General features: G+C 38.1%; 1 long non-coding RNA gene across 1 annotated transcript; it reads left to right on the top strand.

The window, feature by feature from the left end:
* The first annotated feature begins 2,675 nt into the window (after positions 1–2,675).
* Positions 2,676–5,496, top strand: LOC118169380. The gene is made up of 2 exons (XR_004752057.1): positions 2,676–2,789; positions 5,277–5,496. It is a non-coding gene; the product is annotated as an uncharacterized LOC118169380 (long non-coding RNA).
* Positions 5,497–14,545: the final 9,049 nt, after the last annotated feature.

Raw genomic sequence — 14,545 nt, forward strand, 5'->3', positions numbered from 1 at the left:
TCCTCCGGCGTTTTTTTAGCCAATAAGACCTACATGTTCACTCAACCTCCATCTAAATTCACCTTGAGAAAGAAACAGAACTTTGAAAGTGTTGTTTTCCCAGCAACAGCTGCTGCTTTTAGCATCCAACAGTCCTTAAATCCATAGAAGGCTAGTTTATACAGACAGGGAAGCATTAAATGCTAGGAAATGAGGGTCTTTAGGTAACTATTCCAGATCTGCTATATCTGCAGTTACAGCAATTGGTGGTGTAGGTGGTGTTCTTTTACTGGCTTTTAATGAGACACATTTATTACTGCCTTGCGATAAACCAAAGTAAAGCCATAAAAGTGACTTTCATTGAACATTTGTTTGAGTTCTGCCTGGGTCTTATAAAGCTCCATTTGTTCAAGACTTTAGTTTTTGTTTTACATGCCTGCCACCTTTTTTGTAACAGCTGTTATCTCCTTCAATAGCTGCATAAAATAAGCTTACCTGCTGTGATACAACAAAAACTTGTTTCATGACTTGTGTGAGACAGAGTATGTGTCCTTGCTCATGGTGGTTGATCCTTCATAATCTAGTAAATCACTTGAGAAACCCACCTATTACTAAGAACGAATAGAATGTGGGGTTGAAACCACTTACATTTATTGCAATTTCACAATAGCTGAAAAAAAATATATATCTCTGCGGGTTGGTAACAACTGAAATTTTAAGAATAACAGCATCTAATCCAGCAGTCTGCATCCCAGGGAGTGAAGTCCCAATGGTTTCTGAGGGATCTGAGATAGACCAGAACCTTCAGCCGAGCCTTCATGCTTTTCTAGGTCCAGCAGGGAATCCAAAATATTTAAGGCTTATCCATTTTCTTCATCTACAGGACTTGTATGCATTTCATGAAACATAAGTTCCAATACTGCAGCTAAACTCTGAAAATATTCTTCAAGAAATGGTTTTAACAATTCACCTTCATGATTTAATACCTATTAAAACCTAAAAATGAATTAGATTTGGAATTTCCTGGATTCTTGTGTTTGTCATGCAAATTTTCAGGGCTGTTCTTTTTATGATAATATGAAATAAAGTAGTTTCTTATAGTAACATTGTAAATCATTTGCTTTCTATTAGACGCAGCTGGTTTCGTTACAGTAATGATTTTGTATGGGTGCACACTGCAGTGCATATTAAAGGCAATGAGACATTCTTTTTCAGGGCTCACATGCAATTGATGTTTGTGCAAATATAACCAGATAATGACAAAACCGTAATTTATTATCATATATTAGTGAGGTTCTCTCTTTTTTTTTTTTTCCTTCTCTTCTTCCAAATGCACCTTCTCATAAGCTGCCCCCCCCCGAAGAAATCCGTATTTTTCCTGTTTACAGAAATGACTCCCCACCCCTGCAGATGCAGATTACAGTTTTTCAGCTCACTAGAGATCCAGAATCAAAATCTAAACCAGCTGGTGTTTTCAGGCGGGTGTCTTACTTTAGCTTACTCAAAAGAACACAAGATGAACGGTAAGAATTAAATAAACCACAAATTATTTTGGGGACTGTCTGGTTTGTATTAGAAATAAACTTTTCACTGCTGGCTGTTGTTTCAAAAATATTGCCTCTATTTTTGATATTCATCCTTGGGATCTAACACAAACTATGTCTTACTAGTTTAATCCATTGTTAGGCCATGTTTAAATATCTTTTATTATAGTCATGTGCTATAAAATAGTTCTCACTGGAGTTTGCTGGCTCTGAGCCAGAGGGTAATACTGCTTCAAGTGGCACAACACAGTATTAAAAGATTTTTTTTTTCCTTTGGTGTTGGTACTTACCAATTTCACACCTTGAAAAGAGCCAAGCTACATTAAAAATGTGATATATCTACTTTGAGTGCAGTGAGTAGAATACGATTATAGAGCATAATGAGAGCAAAGACAACATTTTAACTGTATCAACATTCTGTTCATTTTTTGTGTGTGATTAGGAATTTATGTAATTCCTTGCTGTAGAGCCTATCAATTATATCCAAATATTTTTTCAAGCTCCTGTTTTCAAAAGTACTTTTGTTTTTAACTTGCTGCAGCAGGACCACTCACAGGACTGTGACTACCATTTAATGTCAGCTCACAGCTGACATTAAATTAGGTCATTTGTATTTAGAAAGATTTTTTTCCTCTTCTGAAATGAATGGTTTAACATCTCCAATTTAGCTTCTGCAAGCAGTTTTTTTTTTTTTTTTTTTTTTTTTTTTTTTTTTTTTTCCAGCCACAGTCACAGAAACACTGCCAATAAAGTCAATGAAGAATGATGATAATGCTTAATAATGTGGACCTTCAACTCTGCAAGCATTTCATCAGGAGCAGATTCCTTCCCCGATGCATTTCAAAATCTTTCCAGGTATGAACTAGGCTCCATTGGGATTGTCAAGGCTTAAGACAAAAAATTGCTACCATTACTTCATCACCGTGGTTTGCACCAGCACCTCCATTCTGGGATATTATGACATTCAGTTCTGTTGTTTCTATTATTCATGGGGAAAACATGCCCAGAAAGGAAGGAAAGAGATTGTTAGGAGCAGTTAACCTCTGCAGCTTCCAAGGAGAACGCTAACATTCAGTATATGCCAAATGCAGACCCATTAGATTGAATAATGAGTAAGCGTATCTGAGACTTTGTACGAGACAAGATGAAAACAGATTGGGCAGGCTTTTGTATCATACTTTATTACCTAGTGAAATGTAATTTGATCCATTTGCAAGAGGAAGAACCAGAGATGCTTGTTTCAGAATTCAATTGTTCCAGAAAGATGTAAGAACCCCAGTGTCGTTATAGAATATATAGATTTTTATGAAACACATGTCGTTAGATTTTTACAAGGCAGTAGGCTCTCTTAACAATGGCAGCAAGATGAGCAGTGCAAATGTTAGGGGTCTGAGCACATTCTTCTGTCAAATCACAGGGGCAAGAAGCAATACAGCTTTGTAGAAATAAAACCAGGAGCAGACATCCAGCTTAGTCAGGATGTGGTCAGTTTACGTCCCAGGGAGGTGACTCTATGCTGTCACTTCGTTCTCCCAGTCCCAGGGTGGGGATGTTTAATGAAGTGCCATAACTGACAAAAACCTGGGCTAGGTTCACCACACAGCATCTTTAATGGTGGAAAGTCAGCTTTGTATTTAAACTTGGGTATTGATTTCAAGGTGTGGTATTCTCTACTGTGATTTAAATTTGTGTTCTAGAGATTTCTATGTATTTGCTTTATTTTGAGAGTGAGAGTAATTTTAAATTTTGATCCTGCATGCTTGAATTTGCAGTAGGCATGTTACAGAAAGATTATGTTTGAATCTTTAAAAGGGAAGCACAGAATTCATTAGCATAACTTCCACTTTTTTTTTCCTTGAATCCCTCTTGAGTTGAAATAAACAGGAAAATAAAAGACAAGGAGATATGGTCAGAGAAAGGGAAAAAAAAAAAAAAAGAAGAAAAAAAAAAAGATAAATAGCCCTTATATAAATCCCAGCAAAAATGCTGTTGAGAATAGACATTGTTGTATTATCTAAAATACCTGTTAAGCCAATATCAAATAAGCCACATACAGCTGGACACAAAAATCAGCTTGCTGCATATACCTTCAGGAGGGGAGAAGAAAAAACATCACTCTCCATTATCACCAAATTGGAAATATTTAACATGAAAAAATACACTATAAATAAATTAACCCTGGAAGTCAGACAGCAGCCCAGTCCCTTGCTATACAGGGAGGCTGTATGGGCAAGTGTACCTTTAAGTTTTATGGAGATACCATCTTAGTTTCTAGTGCTTTACTTTTCTGGAAAGTATCACCGACATCAAAGATCTCAAGGCTGACTCATTCACTTTTCTGTCCTCTTTATTTTTTCTTTTCCTTTTTTTTTCCAACATCATTGGCTTTTTTTTTTTTTTTTTTTTTTTTTTTTGTGCAGACTTGGGAGTAACTCCTGAAATGTCTGAAACCATATGAACTGACACACCCTTTTTTCCTTTTGTTTCTTGTTCATTGGTGTGGTACATGTATCATCACTTACAGTAACTCTTTCCAACACTTATCTCAGCATCTTCTTTCTCATTTTGCAACCAGCACATCCTTCCCTCTAGAGGGCTTTCCCACTTCTCACTATTTCTGGTTTTGTTAAGTTCTGCCTTGTTCCCAGAAGAAAAATCCCCATCCTAATGTCTTCATCTCTTCTTGGACATGACTGTGTCCTGCACTCCCTCAGTCAGCTGCCCCATTCCTTCTGGAAGAAGACCTCCTGCTGGTATCCAGCTCACTTTACTTTTCTGTCTGGAGGCACACTTTGCTCCCTTTCCCCCATCCCTGTTACTCTGACAGTGGCCTCAGCAATCTGGGTGTGAAAGCTGCACACTTGCTGTATCTCTGCTCGCCTCAGCATGCACTGGCTTTTTGCTTGGTATATGCTGCCCCAGCAGAAGAGCATTCACATATTTTGCAGGACATTACAAGTGATACTGAGGTTTCCACATGCAGTGAGTACAAACACCATCTGTCCCTGCAGTCCGGTCTCTAGGCACTCTCTGGGGGTGGCAGCTGAAGTTCAGCATCCCTTCCTTCCCAGCTGTAGCCCTCAGAGATCGCAGATATAATTTTAGTACCACAAATTGTGCCTTACAAAAATGCATTGTTAATCCTGTACATAACATCACAGGGAAGGATGTCAGCTGCAAAATACAAGTTGAGATACAGAGCCAGGAGTGTCCAGAGCTTGGGATTTGATTCACACCCATTCCCAATGCACAGCATCTAGATGAAGAAAGACTTATGAAAGATCTTTGAAGTAAGTCTGAACACAAGAAGAGATTCCAATCACTTAAACATGATCGAAAATCCCAAATGCAAAGCAATTGTAGTTCATTATACCTCATCATTTACTCACTTCCATATTTTTCAGTCTGCTTTTAAACTCAGAAGCATCTGAAATCCATAAATTTTATGTCTTTATCCTCATTTAAACACTACTGTAGAAGCCATTAAAATATCCATACATAGGAAATCTCAAGAAACATTGCTATGTAATATACATAAAGATTTATCATGGTGGAATAATATATAAAGACAGCATAGCCTGAAAACCATCGTATAAAAGCCTGTAGTTATGTATAACGAATAATCTAACCTGTGGTACAGTAGTAATGCACTTTTTATCTGTTTTGCACACATATGCTAGCTGCATATGCAAATTGAACAAATGTTGTCTTGAACCAGCAAATCTGTCCTAATGTTTTGTAACTTTTTTGTAGAAGAAAGATGAGGACACACATCAACTGTCTTTGCTTGAGAGTTATTTTACATGCCCTACCTCGAGAAATGGAGTGTGCTGGTGAACTGACCTGCTGGGGTGTTTCTGAATGTGGTCTCTATCATATGACTGGCTGACTATTAACCTAAGGGAGATCGGGATTAAATCTCAATCTGCTAACTTCTGTCATTTAAGTAAAATAAATAAATAAATAAATAAATTCTGAGTGTCTCTTCCCCTGTACTTCCTGAGTGTAAGTACTTCAGAGTCAAAGGAAAGCTGATGTTAGACCCTGGCTCCTGATCTTGGGACACTTGCTTAAGCTAAACTAACCCTTTGCTCACATGGATATCTCAGTTTGCACTTTACTGAGGGAGAAAGAATTCAGAGAAATAATTGTGGGATCTTTATTCAATAATCTGTCTTTTATATGGATAACAACACAGCTTGTAGTGCAAGTGATGAATAAAATAACAGCACGAGAAAACATAACAAATATTTGGTGATTCTATAATGTTTGACTCTGAAAAATCAGATTTTTTGCATGAATGTTCATGTCTGAACTAAAAGTAGGATTCTCTGTAGGGCTCAGTTGATCTGGTGAGGAAGGTCACAGACATCAGCTTTCTGCCAGAGGCTCCGTTGGGTGAAGGAGCCTGCCCTGAGGAGTAACAGCCAGTGACCATCTGAGCAGAGCAGTGCAGGAGGCTTTTGGGAGCAGAGGTGATACCTGTGACAGGGCCTGAGTTTTATCTGGACAGCAGATAGCTTCACAACTCACCTGCAGCAGTCACCATTACGGGTCAGCCAAGCTCGAAGTTCAATGCCACAGTGAAAAAAACGACCCCACCCTGCCCAACCAGCATGAACACATCTGAAAGACAGATGGACTGGAGAGTGTTCTGGAAGTCAGCTATTTGCAGCATGAGGATAAAAACAGCTTCCAGATGAAATCACAGGTGTTCCATTGAATTCTTTTAAAAACACACCACAATCTGAAAAACAAAGGGAGATCCTTAGCCCTGTCAAAATAAGGGAAAACATCTAGAGGTGTCATGACAGTAGAGACAGAAAAGAAAGGAACTGTAAAGTGAGTAAGACTAATGGGTTATTTAATGATTATCCTGACTATCTGGGGTGTAGAGCATCTCCCTTTACTGAAGCCGTGCTGGAAAGAATAACAACAGGGCTTAACTGACATATTCTGAGGTGGAGCTAAAGGCCGACTTAAAAATAGCCCTCCAGAAACTGCCCTAAAAAGCTATTATTTCATGACATGCCTGGTTGTGGATAGATTTTCTCCTGACCACGAGCTCTGCCTGGTGGTACTGTTTTGCTTTTACTGGTGGAACATGTCAAGGTGGCCTAGGCCAGAAGGGCTCCACAGCTGGGGAGAGATGAGGCAGGTCTGCAATGCAGTTAGCATGGCACAGCTTCAAATGTAGACAATTCATAAACTGCTAGTTTGCATTCTCATGTGGGAATGCAAATGTCCTGAGCAAATCTCAAGGTTTCTAGTGTAGCAGCAGACAGGCCGTGGTGAGCCACCTTCAACAAGAGCAAAATGAGGGGACCCAGCTGTAACCATTCCTTTCCCTATTGCCTGCTCCTGATTTCCTTCCCACCCAACACCAAAATTGTGTCTCGGAGGAAGTGACAGTATCTTCAGAGGTGATTTAACAACCGTGGCCCAGTGGTACGAGCACAGAAGGAGCCCCTTCCCGACCACTGTGTGCCAATACCTGCAGGAAGTGGCCAGGCCTACCACAGCACGCCTTGTCCCATTGCTGTGCTCGGCTCTGCACAACCTGCAGAAACCCCACTCGCCGACCCTGGAGCAGATCTTTGCCATAGATCAACAAGATTAATGGCGCGAGTTGTTAGTTTCAAGACCCAGCTCTCCAAATAAAAGATATTTTTTAATTACTGTCCAACCCTATTAGGCACAGGGCTGCATAACATGTGTTTCCTCTTAGAGATGAGCTGCCCCGGCGGCGGTCCTGGAGCACTTTTTGCATAACTCTTTCCGCCTCCCCTTGCCCTCTGTGGGCCCTACCTTTGTGCTGATGTGTTAATGTGTGGACATAGTGCTAATGGCTTGGGTATGCGTCATCTTAAAAAGCAGTTTTGACCTGCTTTTTTTGTGTATTGTTATTGGGTCTGTGTCACATCCGTGGTGCCGGCTGCTTCCCACAAGTGGGCAGGCACTGCCAAGTGGTTTTTGGATCTTCACTCCTTACCACCTGGCCTGACTTCTCTTCGAGGATAAATCTCTCTCCCTTACACTACCAAATACCAAGGCTGTTTTGACCCAGGGGCTTGGTTCTCTGGCCGGGTCATTCTCAGTTTTATCCGTGTTTTTGTCTTTTGATAGGGTTTAGCCACTCAAGAAATGTTAGAGGAGGAGATTCACAGGCAATGGGCACATCTAGTTTTGGCATTTGTCTGAATGTGTTTTAGGGCAATTTCCTTTCCCACAGTGTGTTATTACTCAGATCCAAGCAATATTTTTCATATGGATGGAAGTATTTGAAAAGGTCTCAGTCCAACAGAGGGGGGGAACAGCGCTTCATTCAGCGGGTTTTGTCCATTCAATAACCTGGGAAGAATCCTGCAGCCTTTACCTGTGTGAGTAACTCACAGCCCTGTGAGCAGACTTAGCAGATTACATGGATATTACAGGTTATTCAAATGCAAGATAGTTGCAGGGTCAGGCCCATCATTTTCAGTACGACGGCTGGAGCAGATGGTACATGCTGCAGTAGGGTTGCAGGATGAAATTTCCATTTGTAATTCTGACATGCTCCAGTTTTCTCTTACTTTCATTTCTGTCTGTCCCTGCTGCTGGTCAAACCAAAATGTTCCACCATTCAAATACCTAGCAACAACTATTTAATTTGACAATTTGTAGATGGTATTCCTGTATTACCCTTCAGGACCTTAATAATAGGTTTTTCTTTAGTGAAGCATTAAAACATTAAAGGCCATAAATTCCACAGTCACCTGTATCCATTTATTGCTAATTTATTATGGAACATATCATAAAACTTTGCTTGACATATAGGCCTCTTCATAACTATAAATCTTTTTTCAACTGTTTAGATAACTTATGCTTAAGTTCAAGGAAAGACCTCTACGAGCAAATATTTAAAACATCTATTTATTATGCAATAGTAATACATATGAACTACATGGAAAATACTAAGGAAAAAAAAAAACAAACAAACAAAAAAAAACACCACTCTATATTCAAATTACTTACCACTTCACACTTTTATAGGGATACAGCTATTATAAAAATAAAATAAAAACTCTGTGTCAAGTATTTGCTTTATTAAAAGGTTTAAGAGGTCTAACTAAATAAAGCTGTTATTACAGTTAACATCAAACATATAAATGTTACTCTTCAGATATGATTTGTCACTTGTAACCTGGAACCACTGAAAAGATTGTAAATGTGCTTCATAAAAGTGAGCTCATCAGAGAGAAGACAAAAGTTTTCAGACTTTATAATTCCAAAACAAAGCACAGTCTGGACTACCGTGCTGCACAGCTTGATCTTGCTCTCATGAAGTCAGTTTTAAAATTCCAGTGATGCTGGATCAGATTCATATACAGAAATAATTTGGATGTTTCATTTATTTTATAAAATAATAGTTTTGGCTTTGATAATGTTTATGTTTGTTGTTTTTAAATTACTTTCTGTTGTTTCATATGATAAAGTGTTCTTTCTCTTAGTGTATAAATTCAAAAGTTTCTTGTATATATCAAATAAGCCTTCTACAGAATATATATTTTTTTCCTTTAATATTTTTACCTTGACTGAAATTTAGGATGTGTTAGCATACATAGTAAAACAATTGGTTTTAGCAACAGTGCATGTGCATATGCTCTGCCAGCTTCTTTAGTAATAAATTGATTTGTAGAAAAAAATGTTTGGATGTTTCATTAAAAGACTGTTTTGCTTGTACATCAGAGGTCATTTTCATTTTTGAAACAAATTTCCATCTTAGTGCTGTCTTCATCACTTCAGTTTGGAAGGGATTTGTATATGCTCTGGGGCCTCAGGATTTTCTTGTAAATTGTTCAACTACAGAACTAAAGCTACGGTGAAAGGCCAGAATAGTACAGGAAGCACAAGTCTCATGTGGGTATATCAAAGTCAGAAAAGAAGGATGTAAATCTGCAAATCTAGATGAAATGTTACTTTTTCAAGTCACTTTATTGTTTCCCTTTCATAGCAGAACAATTACAATTTTACAGAATTTCACGTAGCTGAGAAAACCACAAATAAAATACCACACCCTTAGCATCCAAAAGAAAACAAAGCAAGTGATTTTTCCAAAATGTTTATTTATTTTCCTTGTCCTTTTGAGCACCCTTTCCCCCATGCAGCACACGGAGGCAGCTCCAGAAGCCACGTGCAGAGCCGTGTCACCTGGAGAATGGCGGCTTCCAGCATTGATCGGGCTGCTTGCACCCCGCTATTTCTCAGGTTCATGTGTCCATAAAAATGTTAATGTTTTGGGCCTCACTGAGAGGAATAATAAGTCGATATACACCTCTCCAAGAAATAACGCCAGCAGTCAGTAAGCTTAAACAAACAAGTTATGTTTTGATTAAATTATCTATAGCAGGCTCATTTTAATATTACTTAAGGACTTTGTGTGCCTTTGCAACAGGCTCCCAACACATCTCTAAATTATCTAGTACCACAATAAATAATTTTTTATATTACTTCCTAAAAGTTGACCCCGATGGATTGTTTAATTACCTATATTGCTGATATCTGACAGAATAAGCAATTTTCCAAGTTATTTATGGTCTTATATTTCACCAAACTATGTAACACAATGTCTCTTTAAATGCTGTCAGGTGCTGTGAAAATTATCAGCCTCCAGCAGTGATGCCTGTGGAACAGGACGAGGTTTAAGGCTGTCCCAAGAGCAAGTTTCAGTTACTGATAGCATCTTACCAAAATAAGAGATTTACTTTTAATAAATATATTCCAGGACATTCTGTGATGGGACTCAACAAGCCAATTAACTGTTATATTCAGATGCTTTTTTTAAAAAAAAAAAAAAAAAAAATCAGCAGAGAAACTCCTGGGCCAGGCTCCCTTCTGGCACAAGTCTGCTTAAGTCAACAAATGGAGTTACACCCGAGATGAATTTGCCATGCTATGTTTTTCTAAATAGATTAGGGGTCATTTGAAAAGCTGTAAATAAACCTTTCAAATTCTTTAAGGCAAAAAGAAACAAATCTCCAAGAGGAAGAGAAAGGAAAAAAAAAAAAAAGGGAAAAAAAAAAAAAAAAGGAAAAAAAAAAAAAAAAAGAAAGATTTATTCTGCTTTCCCAGAACTGCAAGTTTCCAGGTGTTCACCTTTTGATCTGGCTACAGGCAATGATTTTCTGAAGTGGTTTCTGATGGTGCCTGACATCATTTATGGCACTCTTGAACAATCTTGTAATGTGCTAAACTACACAAAATTAAGTGAGTTAGTGGCTAGCTAAGAGCAGCAAAAGGGCCGAGGGTATCACAAGTGCTTTGCTACTTGCAACAGCATCTGTTAGTTGCTTCGAAGCAACATTATTTCTTTGATTTGGTAACGGGAATAAGATAATGACTGTTCCTAATTGTTAATAGGACAGTAAGGTGAGAGGCCCTTGGAGTCTTGCTGTGCTTGATTCTGTACAAACACAGAGCAAAAAAACAGCCTGTCCTAATAACTTACAGGCCAACCAAAGGCAAAGCACAGTAATGCAGGCAGCAACCCATGGGGAGGAGAAGGAAAAGCGGGGTAAACCTGCATTGTTAGCACAGCTGTGTGTGTGGTTGGACAGCCCACGTTACTTGTGGTTGATCATTTTTTTAACATATTTTTCATAGTTTATAATTAAAAGACAGAACAAGCCTTCCTGTGAGCTAGAGGCACGTCAAAGCAGGACTAAGCTGAGCCAGTGGGAACATTGCTATTTATTTGCATGGTAAAAGGCCAGGCCCATGCAGCACAAGCGATCCTGAGTTTCACTTTTCTCTTATCTTACAACACCCTTCAGATGTCCATTAGATACCTTAAGAAGCAAAATGACCTACAGCTTGACAAAGCTCAGAAAGATCTGATCTTGTTCAAGATCAGAGCTGACAGCGTGTTCAAGATGCGTGGTAAGTAGCAGTACCTTGATTCTGGTGCCCAGGTCTGGGAGATCCCAAGTGCCACTGTCTCACCATCCACTTCATGCATTTCAGTAACCCACTGCTTGAGGATCAAACTCAAAGTGGCTCCAGGGCCAGAATGGGCACATCAGTCACCCATAGAAAATCATACACATTCACTGAGTTTCACTTCTTTCCATGTGAACTGCAGTTCATGAGATTTTTCCTGGATGAACTGCTGTCAGAGAAGTTCTCCCTTGAGCCCAAGGAGGGGAGCTGTTAGTGGTAGTCTTCATCTCAAGTTCTCTTTAATCGTTTTAGATCTGCTGGGCTCAGCTTAGTGAACTCTATAAAGAAAGGAGATGCACACATGAATGGTGTTCTGCGATGAAGTGGAGGACAGATCTGATATGGAAAAAAAACAGGATCTTGGGGATATGGACTACAACTTTTATTAGCTGGCATTTCCTAAGAGTTAAAGGCTTCTTGTGAAGGTGAGCTCTGGTTGCTCCTTTCCAGGCAAAAGATGTTATGGTCATTCAGAAATGGGATTATCGCATCATCAGATGGTGTGGTCACCAACATGCCAGAGGTGCTTCTTGTGAATATTTTAGTGAGATAGAGAAATCCATGCAAGATATCAGTTCCCAGCACAGAAATTAGTGAAATGCGGCAGTTCTGTCATTTACAAAATATTTAATCTATAAATAAATAATTAGGAGCCTTGCAGAATTTGTCAGTAAAAACGTTGATTCCAGAAGTTGAACTTGTTAATAGCATTTTAAATTCTTATTTCCTATCAACAAAGACTGTGAATGCTTAGCCAAATTAATAGAATTTTACATTGTCTGAAATCTCTTCTCCCACTGAAAAAGTATAAGAAGAGAAATATATCTTTGAGATTTTAAAGTGATTTTGGGAAGTCTTTTCCAAGTGCTTATTCTGCAAATCACTAGATTAATACCATTTAGAAAGATCAGGCAAATGAAGCTGCAATTAAAAGAATTAGTTAAATCCATTATAGGCTGCTGGCCTTACTCCCCAACTCAGGAAGGATTAAACACCACACCCAAAGTCTGTTTGATCCTATCTTCAGGGCACTATTTATTAATTGCACTTAATTATTCATGGCAAACCCCAAAATGAAGCAGTTGAACATTAATCCAGCTGTTACCTTTCCCTTAATTCAGGGGCTACTTTGGCCTGCTTTTCTCATCTTCTTGTCTCTTCCACCCAAAGCTTTGCAGAAAATTTGCCTGAGAACCCCTTGCTGGCAAAGCAGCATTATTTTCTGAAAGATAATGGGTCACTTTTTGTCACTTATCAGTGTTAAATCATCATTCCCCATAAAGTGACTTGGAGCCAGTGTTAACCATTACATAACCCAATTACATTCATTAACGGGCTGTGAGACGTGTGCAACTTTTTTTTTTTTTTTTTTTTTTTTGGATTGTTAGCATCTTAAAAAGAGGATTCACAGCAGCCAAGTGACCAAAAAGAGCCATTACGAAATAAAACTGATAAGAAAGTCCATTCCATAGGGTTTATTTCTAACCCTACTTTTTCTTTCAAAGAGTAAGTCTTCTCTCTCCCATAGTCCAATGGCCAGCATATTTAGCTGCTACCCATTTAACATAGGTAGACTGTGATTGAAATCCTCTGTCTTATTTTGAGCAGAATATGAAACCACTGACATCTCCAAGAACTAAATGGGAGGTGCTCCAAAGGTATTTTTACCTCTCCTGGTCCTCCACAACGCTTGTGTTACTCAGGTTCAAAGCAAGCACAGGGTAGGTCACCCACTGCAACCATGACTTCGTTACCAATATTATATTCACTACAGTTATAGAGTAACTGGAGTTAGACTCTATAACTACAGTTACATAGAGTATATAATATATTTACATAGCGTTATGACTCAGATTCTATTCAGTGCTTTTACCTTAAAGACGTAATTTAATATCTTTAACCACCCAGGTTTTGTAGGTTGTCCATAACAAGGGTGGTTTAGTAGTTGCTTAGTGCAGTGAGGGTCCTTCTGTATCAAGAACAGAGATGACCAAAACATTATACAAGTGTAACCAAAAAAAATCAGCAAAAAATTACTTAAAATTGCAGTGGTCCATGTCTGAGGGCAAAACAATAAAGGGAAACACTACACACTTATGTGCTTCCTGTTCTCACTCCATGATCAAAGCTTGTAACTTGAGTTTCTTCAATTCTTAAGGGTTTTAAGGCTCTTTGTGTAGTATGGAATACCAACACAGAAGTGGCATAAAGTACCTGATGTTGAACACCAAATCTCCTTTTCAAAACTGAGCTCTTCTGCAATCAGATTTAGAGCTGATTTAAAAAATAAATAAATAAAATAATAAAAAGAATAATAACATTCCTCCACCTAAACCCATAATAATCTCTATTCTTGCCTCTGGATTTGCTGATGTGCCATGGCTTTTAAGTATTTACCTTGTAGATATGAAGCTCCTTAGGACTACATAATGCCTTATTATTATTATTACTAGTCCCTGAAGTCATAATGAAGTCTGGATTATAGTATATTCTATATTTAAGTTTCCAGAACCAACAACTATTATATTTTCTTTGTTCTGATTTTTTTTTTTTTTAAAGTCATTTAATTAGTTCTTTTCTGCACTACACAACAAGAATAGTTTAGCAATTTCATCACTGCAAATGCTTGGGGAAGCCCCAAAAAAACCATTATTTTTATTTTTTTTTCTCCCATTGATGGTGGGAACATACTTCACAATTTTTTTTTTTTTTTTTTTTTTTTTTTTTTACTAATCCAGTGAACTGGTACAAGTTAAAACCATTAAATGGTATGAGTGTGAATTTTAAAACGAGGGTGTATGAAAGAAGGAAAGAAAGAAGGAGAGAACGAAAGAATGAAAGAACGAAAGAACAAAAGAAAGAAAAAGAAAGAAAGAAAGAAAGAAAGAAAGAAAGAAAGAAAGAAAGAAAGAAAGAAAGAAAGAAAGAAAGAAAGAAAGAAAGAAAAGAAAGAAAGAAAGAAAAGAAAGAAAGAAAGAAAGAAAGAAAGAAAGAAAGAAAGAAAGAAAGAAAGAAAGAAAGAAAGAAAGAAAGAAAGAAAGAGA

Source organism: Oxyura jamaicensis, chromosome 6, assembly GCF_011077185.1.
Source record: "Oxyura jamaicensis isolate SHBP4307 breed ruddy duck chromosome 6, BPBGC_Ojam_1.0, whole genome shotgun sequence".
In the NCBI taxonomy this organism is placed as follows: Eukaryota; Metazoa; Chordata; class Aves; order Anseriformes; family Anatidae; genus Oxyura; species Oxyura jamaicensis.